The 10123-nt window shown below is 45.1% G+C and overlaps 1 long non-coding RNA gene across 1 annotated transcript; it reads left to right on the top strand.

Moving 5' to 3' along the window:
- The first annotated feature begins 3411 nt into the window (after positions 1-3411).
- LOC311444227 lies at positions 3412-9400 on the top strand. The gene is made up of 2 exons (XR_014697757.1): positions 3412-3976; positions 6635-9400. It is a non-coding gene; the product is annotated as an uncharacterized lncRNA (long non-coding RNA).
- Positions 9401-10123: the final 723 nt, after the last annotated feature.

The following is a 10123-nucleotide window of genomic DNA, read 5'->3' as shown; positions in this document are numbered from 1 at the left end:
AGCTGATAAAAACTCCTAAATCAGTATGATTCCCATCAGTATCTTCATGTCAATAAAACAATACTTTTTCAACAAAAAAATATTAATTACTGAATGCTTGCTGCTGCCAGTGGCTTTCAGAGGAGCTGGCAGTGTGCAGTTCTTCTTAAAAGACATTCTGCTCTTATATTCATTTACTCTGGTGGTTCTGTGTATGTGATAAAATGGAAAGCTAAGGCTTCCGTTTAGTGTATGTGAAAACAACTGAATATTTAAGGAAGTCAGAAGCAGGATCTGCTTTTTGTTGGATGTAATGGTTCCCCAACACTGACAGATGGATAGCTACTGTCTTGTGCGTGCGCATTAATTCCACACTGCTTGTGCTACAGGGAGAGCAGCAGCAACACACCTTCATAGCTGAGTGCACACACAGTTGTGGGGCACTCAAAGAATTAATCTGCTGTGTCATCCAGCTCCCTAAGCATAGGCCAGGACCTGTTCTCTGACATTTTTATAAACAGTTTTGAATTTATCCTTAGAAATAAGTCATATGAGGTACAGCTTCTTATGACACTTCTTATCTGACAAAAAAGCTTGCCTTTTCTGACCAGCGATGTTTTAGTGATTGATGGAAATTAACCTGTTTTTCTTAGCTTCCATTGGTCAACATCAATATGCAAGGTCAGGACTTAAATTTTAGTGGAAAACAATAATAAGTAGTGCCTGCAGACCCTGAACACCACAAAGTCTCTTGCACAGAGAAAGCTCTGTTGTAGATCTGAAAATAAGTTTGAAGAACCAATTCAAAAAATATAATCAATTGATATAGAATGATGTTGTGTATGCAAGTGAAACCAAGAGGTTGCCCAAAGACGTTGATACATTAAAAGATCAGACTGATTTGAGCTGAATTTATGCTATGGCCTTCTGAAACAGTTCTTTGCAATATTCATTTGTCAGAGGCTGGCATGTTATTTAGTTGTTTATCAGTCATAGCTATTGCCAGGTAGTTAAGAACAGTTGATTTGCATTAATGCCTACAAATGCACTTTTGGCAGTAGGTTGCTACTGCCAGTGCTGAGTTCCTGATTATTTATTTATTCTGGACGGCCAGCTTTGGCACCTGATGTATAGACACATTTAAGGTTGACTGCTGTTCAACTGCAAATGGACTACATGTTACTGAAGTCAGAGGAGTTAAACACACCTGCACAGATGGAATCAGATGGACTCAGTGGCAACACGTGAAATCTTTCCTTGCAGAAAGCTTAAGCTCTTCTTACTGTGAGCAGACTGAAAGATATATCTAAAAAGCAATACTGTTTTTGCAGCTACAGTCTAGCAGCATCAGTCATATATCAAGAAAAATAAATGGGGCTAGGCTGAGTTGTACCTGAAGAAGTAATCTCTTCCTCCCTGTTCCTCATTTTGGTCAGGATGCCCAGGGATGGATTGCTCACTTTCCCCTGTAATGCAAAACTGGCAGTTGTCAAGTTATGGATTTCCAGTTCTGAGCAAATAAAAGGAAGTGCTCCCATACACAACAGGCAGATGAGCTGTGAAAACCCTTGTCAAAAGATTCCGTGGATACAGATACCTGCAAAGCTTTACATCTGCATACAGTCCTTTTTGTCATGTTCAAGTCACTTTGTCCTCCTTTCTCTGCCATCGCTCTCAGCCTCACCCCAGTGACAGTCAGGTTTTCACACTGAAGGCTTTTTGCCGTCCCTCCCAGGCAGTTCCCGAGCCTGGCTCAGACTCCTTTTGCTCTTTGCTATTTCTCTTCTTCCACTGAAATTTGAACTGAGAGATCCAAAGCAGAGACTGCGTTTGGAAGAATACCTCTGCTTCTGGGTGCTATGCATACAACTGACACCAGAGAATAATTGTTAATCAGGGTTGAGAAAGCAGGGAGTGTCCTTGTGTCATCAGTGAAGGAGGGAAGCTCTGCACAAGGAGGAGGCACTCGGTGATGCCCCTCGTGTTCGCAACAGCAGAAGCAGTGAACAAAGAAGCCCTGCCCGACAAGCTGCAGGAGCCACATGGGGAACTTTGAGCAGTGACAGAAGTGCTCCAGCTTGTATCAAAGCATAGGGGGAGTTTATAGCTTTTATTTTCTACTGGATTTTCCCTGTAAAACCAAGACGGGGCACGGAGGAACCAGCCATATCTCCATGGAGCCTTCTTCCAGGAAGGAAAGGCACAGGAGCATTTGACCCATTGTATAAGCACTGAAACACATCCTGAGGCAGCCTGCAGCCCACAGCTACCCATGCTGCAGCTCAGGGCTAGCTCAAAACTTTCAGCAGCTCTGCAATCAGGGCTCTGTCTGGGGGTGACACCAGTTCACCCTAGCTAGCTTAGCAGCTTGCACTTGTTAAGATGGTGAGTCCGCAAAGAACAAATGATGGGAGCAGCAAACAATGACTTTTAAGTACATACTTCCTCCTTTTCTCAAATATGTAATTATTAGAAGTATATAACGATAATATGTTTGTTTGCTCTCTTGCAGCATACTGGGACTTCCAGAAAGATTGTCCATAACTTTCTACCATTCCTGCCAAAAGAAAGCTCCTGAAATACACTGTAATGTCCTCTAAATGCTGCAGGGAAGGATGTGTGCCAAAAAAAAATCTATCTGTTCTGTTTTTACTTTTAATCATGCTGAAAGAACAGGTGGCCAAAAATGGATGCCATAAAAAACATTAAGGATTATGTAGAATTGTTTTCACTCTGCAAGTGAATGAAAGCCTTTTTCCTGCTAAATACTCAAGACTCTGGTTACCATCAGACTTTCCTTAAAATGTTGGAAGGACGTGAAATTTAAGAATGAAAAACTGTGGGTGTATTTCCTCAAGTGGTCAGTGAAGGACCAGACTTCTGGCTGACAAACCTTCATCATGGGCAGGATCATCCTTCCCGGTTCCTTTTCCGTTCTGTACAACTCAGGCTCGTGGAAGAAGACAGCTGGAAAATGTTAACCAGCTGCCAGCCAACCTTGCAGAGTTATTTCCTTCTGCAAAAGACAGCAAAGCATCCAGCCAACTGTTCCATTCATCTGCTGTCTTTCTTACAGCCCCTGCTTATCTGGGGATCATCCTCCAGCAATTCTGACCTGAGCTGGCATGACCAGAGAGGTACCTTCCACCTTAAAACAAAACAAAACACCACCACCACCAAACAAACAAACACCGAAACTGCCATCACCTGGGGACTGATTCACTGCTAAGGGCAGGCTGGGATCCTAACCCATAGCTAGGGGTGTTGCAACCAGCAGTAGATTTTCTTAGGTGCTTTTGGGGCAGTAACTTCCTGTTCCTATCTGTACTTTGCACTGCAGCGTTATAATGTGGAGCACATGTAGCCCACTGACGACCTCTTCTTCAGTCCCCTGTGGCAGTGCCTGTAAAACACAACTGCTCAGCAAATTGATAAAGCTTGAGGAAGCTTGTTACGCACCAAGACAAAACACCGTACTGCTCTCATCTGGTGTATTTGATGGTTGCTGCCAAGTCTCCCTCTACTCCTGGGACAGCGTTCATTTTAGCATGCCTAATAGTTTCTCACACATCTGGAGAAATGGGTCTTTTTCAAAAGAACTGATCATGGACACTGGGAATTTGATATCCCAGGAAGCACGGAAGTCACAAGATGTCCATTTCCACATAGCTTTGTCAAAATCAAGTACTTCAAATGAAAGGAATTTATTTTTGCATCCTGCAGTCTAGTAATATGTCAAAAGGATGGATACTTGATATATTTGCTTTTCTTCTTCAACATGAAAACAGAGTAAAATCAACACAAGCTAAAATTCATTTTATTATAAACCAAAACAAACATGGATTTACCTTTGAAAAGGCTGAGAGAAAACACCAGAAGTGTTTGAAGATGGAAGAAATTTTGCCATATTATTTCTTTTAAAGATTTCCAGAGAGTCTTCTGAGCTCATGCCTTTTTCCAAAAGCCCTGGTACAGCTGGATCCCTGTGATGTTCACGGTAAGCAGAATGGTGGGTGTCCTCCTTGATGAAACTCATTCTAACATATATGCTTTGGCAGACAACCAAAGCAATCCTTGAGAATCGCACTGCCCTGAAGGTACTAAGGGAATGGATGGAAGCTTTTAGGAAAATCTCAGTATCTCAGGAGCAGAGCTGTGAAAGGGCAGCATGATTTCTGATGAACATTGACAGTGGGGACTGGGAATGCCTTGGAAAAACTTTACCAAGACAGCTTTAGAGCACCTGTTTTTCTTCTCAGGTCCAATGAAAAAGAGTCTAATATAGTGATTTTCATGCCTTTTGGGACCATGAACAAGCATCAGCAATGGTCAATAGTACAAGCTCCTTACAGTAAGTTTTCTGGATGGAGGAGTCTGCTGCATCATAGTGCTAGTGCCTTATATTGCAAGGCTATACTTAAAGCCTTGTAACGCTGAGGCCAATTCATGTGCCACATGGCTTCTTATCACATAAAGTCCAGATTTTCAGCTGCTGCAAATGCATGAATTAGCAAAGAAGGTTTGACCTGCTATGCAGTGCTATAGAGGCTGTGAAGTGAGTGCAGGCTGTGTGCAGGGGAGTTAGCTGTTCAATAAACAGAGAATATGGGATACTTGGAGGTGGCTGACATCCAGCATAGACATACCTTCTGTTCCTCAGAACTGGAGTGTTTAGGCAGGGGATAGTTGTTGCTCGTCTTTGTGCTGCAGACCTGAAGTGCTCAGCACAGAAGTAGACCAATAGACTAAGGGGGGAGCCTGCAAAGGGCAGGGCTGGAAAGGCACGAGGAAGATGGCTGCAGGAAAACCCTGAGCTAGAGAGGTGCTGTGGGCCTTTATTTCTGGGCTTTTAAATCAACACATGGTTTCTTTTATTTTCTGTCGTTTTTTTCTCCTCTTATTTCCTCTCATTTTCACCTGTAATAAGGCTATTGACATAGTTAGGGATTTCTCTGAGCAGAATAGGAAGGTGATAATTTTGAGATTTGCCAAGCTGCAGGAGGGTAGTGAATGCCCCACTCCCATGAAAATGAAGAGTTGCATATCCAGAGTCCCAGACAGCCTTAAAATGCCAGGCAGAAGATTTCCAGTTTCTGGTTTTCAATGTGTTTTTGTTCAGCATTTTCCCTTTCTTTTTTATTTACTGTTTATCCTCAGATAGATCTTTTTACCATCAATAATTCACCTCCTAGAGGCCTGCTCATTGACAGTGTTTCAAATAAAATAGCTCAAAATTCTTTCTCACAGAAAGGTAGCTCTTGGGCTTGGGCTGGGCGGTTGCTTGTAGACAGCAAGTGCATCATTTACGCATTGTTTTCCTTAAGTGTTCTCTTATTAAATGCTGTGAAAGCTTCTCTAGCCCTTGAACTGCTCTGTTAACTGCAGATGGGGCCCCAAGGAAGCGGTACCACTGTCTGCCAGGTCTTTATCTCCATGTCAGTGCTCCCCATCCCCGTCTGAAGCCCTGCTTCTGTATGCAAGCAGGGAGCCAGTCTCCACAGCATTCCTCCATTACAGACAGGCTGCATCAGGCATCCAGGTAAAACACACAGCCCTCCCACACACCCCCAGCAGAAACAAATAAGCAAAACCAAAGAAAGAAAGAAAGAAAGAAAGACAGTGTGAGAATAGTTATCCCCTCTCGAAAGAATATTTTGTGCTTCTTGTTTCATCAGGTTAAAGTTCTTTCTTGGGGCTTGCTCTCTCATTCATTTTGATCATTCAGTGCATTTGTTTGTTTATTTAGGCATTTTCCTCTGGTGGGGCAGTTATGATTCTGGATAGTTAAGAGTATCCTGGCAATGACCCACCAGGGATGGTCAGGGAATACAACTGCAGATGTGGTTTCTGTGCACAAGCACTTTTACAGTAGTAGCTGGAATGAGCCCTTATTTGCTGTGGTCCCTAACTAAATGTCAGCTTCTAATAGAGGACTCAGAATCTGAACTCCAGACTTAATTGCAGCACAGGTATGAAAGCTGAATGTTTAATGTTCCTAATCGCTGTGGCTGGTCCATGACCCAGCTAGCTGGAGCTGTGACTTGCTGATGTGCCATCTCTACTTTTTAGAGCTCTTCATTTCTCTGTTGGGAATGTGAAAAAAGCTAAAATCATCTCTTGTCCTTTTTCTCTCAAATTAGAGTATCTTTTTGTTCTCTTCCCTGCTGCCAAAGATCTCCAGGCCCCCCTGCAGCTCTGTCCATGCTCTGCAGGACGGTGTTGCCCCAGACAAAGGCAGCAGAGGCACAGGAGGAGGCTGACAAGCCTAAGGATGACTGACTGCCTCTCGGCTTTTCCAGCCTGGGCAGTGCAGGGAGGTGCAGAGCATGCTGCTGTGATGGGAGAGTGGCAGGCAACTGATGTAAATAAGAGTAATTCCACCCAAAACAGTGCTGCTGCACTGCGCATATACTTGTGATTGCTTCTGTTATGCAGCTGAAGATTCAGTTTTGCTGTAGGCTGTGGTAATTTTAAAAAGGTACAATACTTCACTGGGTACTTCTAACTTCTTTCCTTTAAGAAAGACCACCTGAAGAGCACTGGGAAGAGCCAAAGGCAAGCACATAGTTCCAGCAATACTCACATGGGCAATAGGGTCATACAGGAGTAGTGCTTTCACCTCTGAGAGTGTTCATTTTCATCTTACCACCTCTAGGCAACAAATTGGCTCTTGTGTGTTGCTCTGGGACAGATATATTCAGCCCACAAAGACAATCCAGACCTTCCCATTGTTCCAGAGAGGTCTGATCCTACCTCCACTGTTGTCACTGGAACTGGACCAAACCGAAAAATTGTGCAAAAGTTATGCTGCTCAGAACGTGACTGCAAGGTAAGAATAATCCATGTGATTGAGGCCTTATAATGATTTTGCACTGACCTGCACTAAGGCAGAGCCCAAAATTATCCTCTTGCTCCCAAACCTGAACAAATTAGAAACCGAGCCACTGGGATGAAGGGACAGAAGGTAAAGATGACATTTTCAGGATAGGGACCCACTTCAGACATCCAACAATTTCTGACTCCGATGTATGTGTCTCAGCAGGGCAGGCCGCCATGAAAATTGTGTGGTTGGGATGAAATGGATTTTGAAAATACACCTCAGAAAATGAGAGGCTGCATAAAAACTGCAATGCATGGTGATGAATTGTCACGCTAGCCCAGCAAGTTCGATGTGCTAATTAGAAAGAGTTTGCCAAAGAGTTGCAGGAGCAAGAGTCACAGGCCAGTAATAAACCAGTGAAGTGAAAGGTGGCAACTGCCTCGCATGGTTCTGTGCCATCACCGTGGCATGGGTTAAAGCCTTGTCTGGAAGCAAAACCTGAATGTCAAGGCCAGTGCCTCAGTGACCGTGAGACTGCTGCCTTGTGACCTTGCTGGGGAGAAGGAGCATTTAAATGAAGCATGAGGAAGGAAGCAAATAAGTGAAGCCTGGAAGCCACTGACTTACTTTGAGTGAGTTACTCAAGGCAAGTGAGAGATACAACAGGGAAGGAGCAAAATGTCTCAGTGCTGTAACAGAAAGCAACACGGGAAGCTAATGGATGCTGAGGAGAGGGAAGCAATAGCAGGATGGCTGCAGGGGCAGTGCCATGTCCCCCAGAGGGATCCCAGTCTCTTTTCTCTTGGGCCACTTGGAGACCTGTGAGTTAAAAAGGAGTAGGGGGAGAGATCTGCAGCATCCCTGGGTCACCCAGAGCTCCAAAGCCTCCCCAGCCCCCTCTCCAGAAGCTATAACAGTCTTCTCACCATATGTAATGTTTTGGAAAAGTCCAGCCTGTGTCTTCAGTCTGTGAGATGAAGACCATGCCCCAGGGCTCCTCTGTGCTGCCGTATGAGTGAAACCAAGTAGGGACAGAGGGGTTTGAGTCCCCCTTCTCACCTCAGGCTGACTTTAAGTACAGGTATTTGAGTCATTTGAGTCATTTGTAACTGTCTGAAGGGTGCAGACCTGCTGGGAGAAACAGGGCATTTAGCAATGAGATGGAGAGGAAACAGTGGGGTAAGGCAGAGCACAGCTCATTTGGGTCTCACTGTTGAAAGTATAGCCTGAAAGCAAGATCCACTTGGTTGCACAATACTGAGTTCAAACACACCATCTCTTCTGTCAGGAGTACTACCGGCTTATATTTTATAGTTAAACTGCAGGGTTTTGCATGTAATTGTATGAAGCAGGGGGGTCCAGAGCACCCTGTCACGCTGGCTATGGTGTGGGCAGGCTGTGTGGACCGAAAGGGGTGAAATCCTGGTCAGTGGAGTCATGGGGAGGAGGTCTCAGCTGTTCAGAAAGCCCTGTATTTTATGGCTGGGAAGGAACATAGAGAGGAGTGGTAAGAAAAAACTGGAGACAGTGAGCAAAACTGGGTCAGAGAGTAAAAGGAAAGGAATGGAAAAGTTAAGGCAAAGTGAAATTAAATCCGTGCCTGTGGTTGCGTGACCTTCATCAACTAAACTTGGAAACGAGGGCATAATTTACTCTCAACTTGCTCCGAGCAGCAGAGGTGAACAGCCCGGCCGGGCGTGATCCTGTCCGAAGGCTCCGACCACCCCCTGCCGGCAGCCCCAGCCTGCTGCAGCAAACGCGCGGCAACTCCCGAGCTCCGCGTTCCTTCGGCAGCAAGAAAACCCGGCTCTCGCGGCCCTCTGGAGAAATGCTGAAATGAAAGCTGCTCTGACCCTCCCCGAAGTGCTTGCGGGCAATCTCCTCTTTCCTGCCCGTGCCTGCCTGTGAACATGCATCCTCAGCTCCCAGAGCACGTGGAAATACCCAGAGCCAGCCTCACCAGAGGAGACGGAAAGCTGTCATATAGGAGGGCTACAAAAGGCAGGGCTTACAGAAAGAGATAGGCTGGTTTGTTAGTCTAAGATAGCTGGGGAAAAACAAAGAAATGAGTTTTCAGGCTCAGAAATGACACTAGTTGTTTTGGAGGCTGTTACTTGTTTTTGTTTTGTTTGTTTGCTTGTTTGTTTTCCAAATGTAAAGATGAACAGATTCTGAACATTTTAATGCCCAGGAAAGATTTGTGACCAGTAGTATAGGTACGGAAAAAATCTTTAAGCATTAGCAAATGAGATGCAATATTACTTTTTACTGCCCCGTGCCTAAGAGACTCAAAAGGAAAGCTGACTGTCTGCCACCAGCCGAGTTGGGATTCTGTTCCTGGGTAGGTTGGGGATAAAAATTTGCATGGCTCTTATGTGCCGGACAAATTCACAAGGAAAATAAGCTCTCTGCACTGTTTAGTGCAAATACACCTCTTGTCCCTGAACCACAGTTCGCAGGGAGGCTATTTTGGAGAGGTATTGTGTTAGCTTTGTCCTTACACTTGTGGTCACTGTCAGAGGCAGGCTGTCAGCCAGCTGACTCCTGGCCAGCCAGACTTGCTCCCAGGGGATTTTGTGACCTCTCATGCTGGGAGGGGAACTGACTTTACCTCTTCTGCTTCCCGGGAAAGAACGGGTGCTTGTGTAAAAGCAGATAGCGCCATTGACCCCTTTCCCTCAGGTTGCATGCAGAAAGTGAGCATGGCTGCCTCCACCTCTAACCCTAATCCTAACCCTAACCCTAACTTGTCCGCACGGGTAAAGAGGGTTCAGTGCGCCCCCATGAGGTTGAATCCCATGGGCGTGAAGAGGAGAAAACCTGGTTGCTGGATGCTTACATTGGGGTTGGCAGTGGTATGAAGTTGTTGAAGCATTGTCATGCTGTCATTGTCAACCCATGCAGACAGGGCAGTCTGGGTGGGTTTGGAGGCACAGGTCTCTTTTAGAGGAACATGGATTCAGGTGGAATCTTGAAACCTGTGTTCTGGCTTGTAAATCACAGGTAGCGTCCAGCTCACGGTTAGACTTGCAGGTCACGGTTTCCCAGGTTTAGGAGCATATCGTGCGCACTGGGAAGCACAGTCGTGTCTTATAAAAGTCTCGCCTAGTTTCCTGACTCAAGCCCCAGAGAACCAAAATACCATGTCTTATAGAAGCCAAATGCCTTCTGAGCACCTTTTAAAAATGCCAACAACAAATCATAACTGACATGTACAGAGAAGTCATAGCATGCATGGGGTGATCACATGAAAAACCCAATTCATGAAATGGCCTTGGAGAAAAGAAACCTTTCTCATTGAGCTAGATGGATAGATGCAGGAAA

The sequence above is a fragment of the Aythya ferina genome, assembly GCF_964211825.1.
Source record: "Aythya ferina genome assembly, chromosome: 13".
Classification (NCBI taxonomy): domain Eukaryota; kingdom Metazoa; phylum Chordata; class Aves; order Anseriformes; family Anatidae; genus Aythya; species Aythya ferina.
The sequence above is the reverse complement of the archived record's forward strand: the minus strand, read 5'-3'. Positions and strand labels throughout refer to the sequence as shown.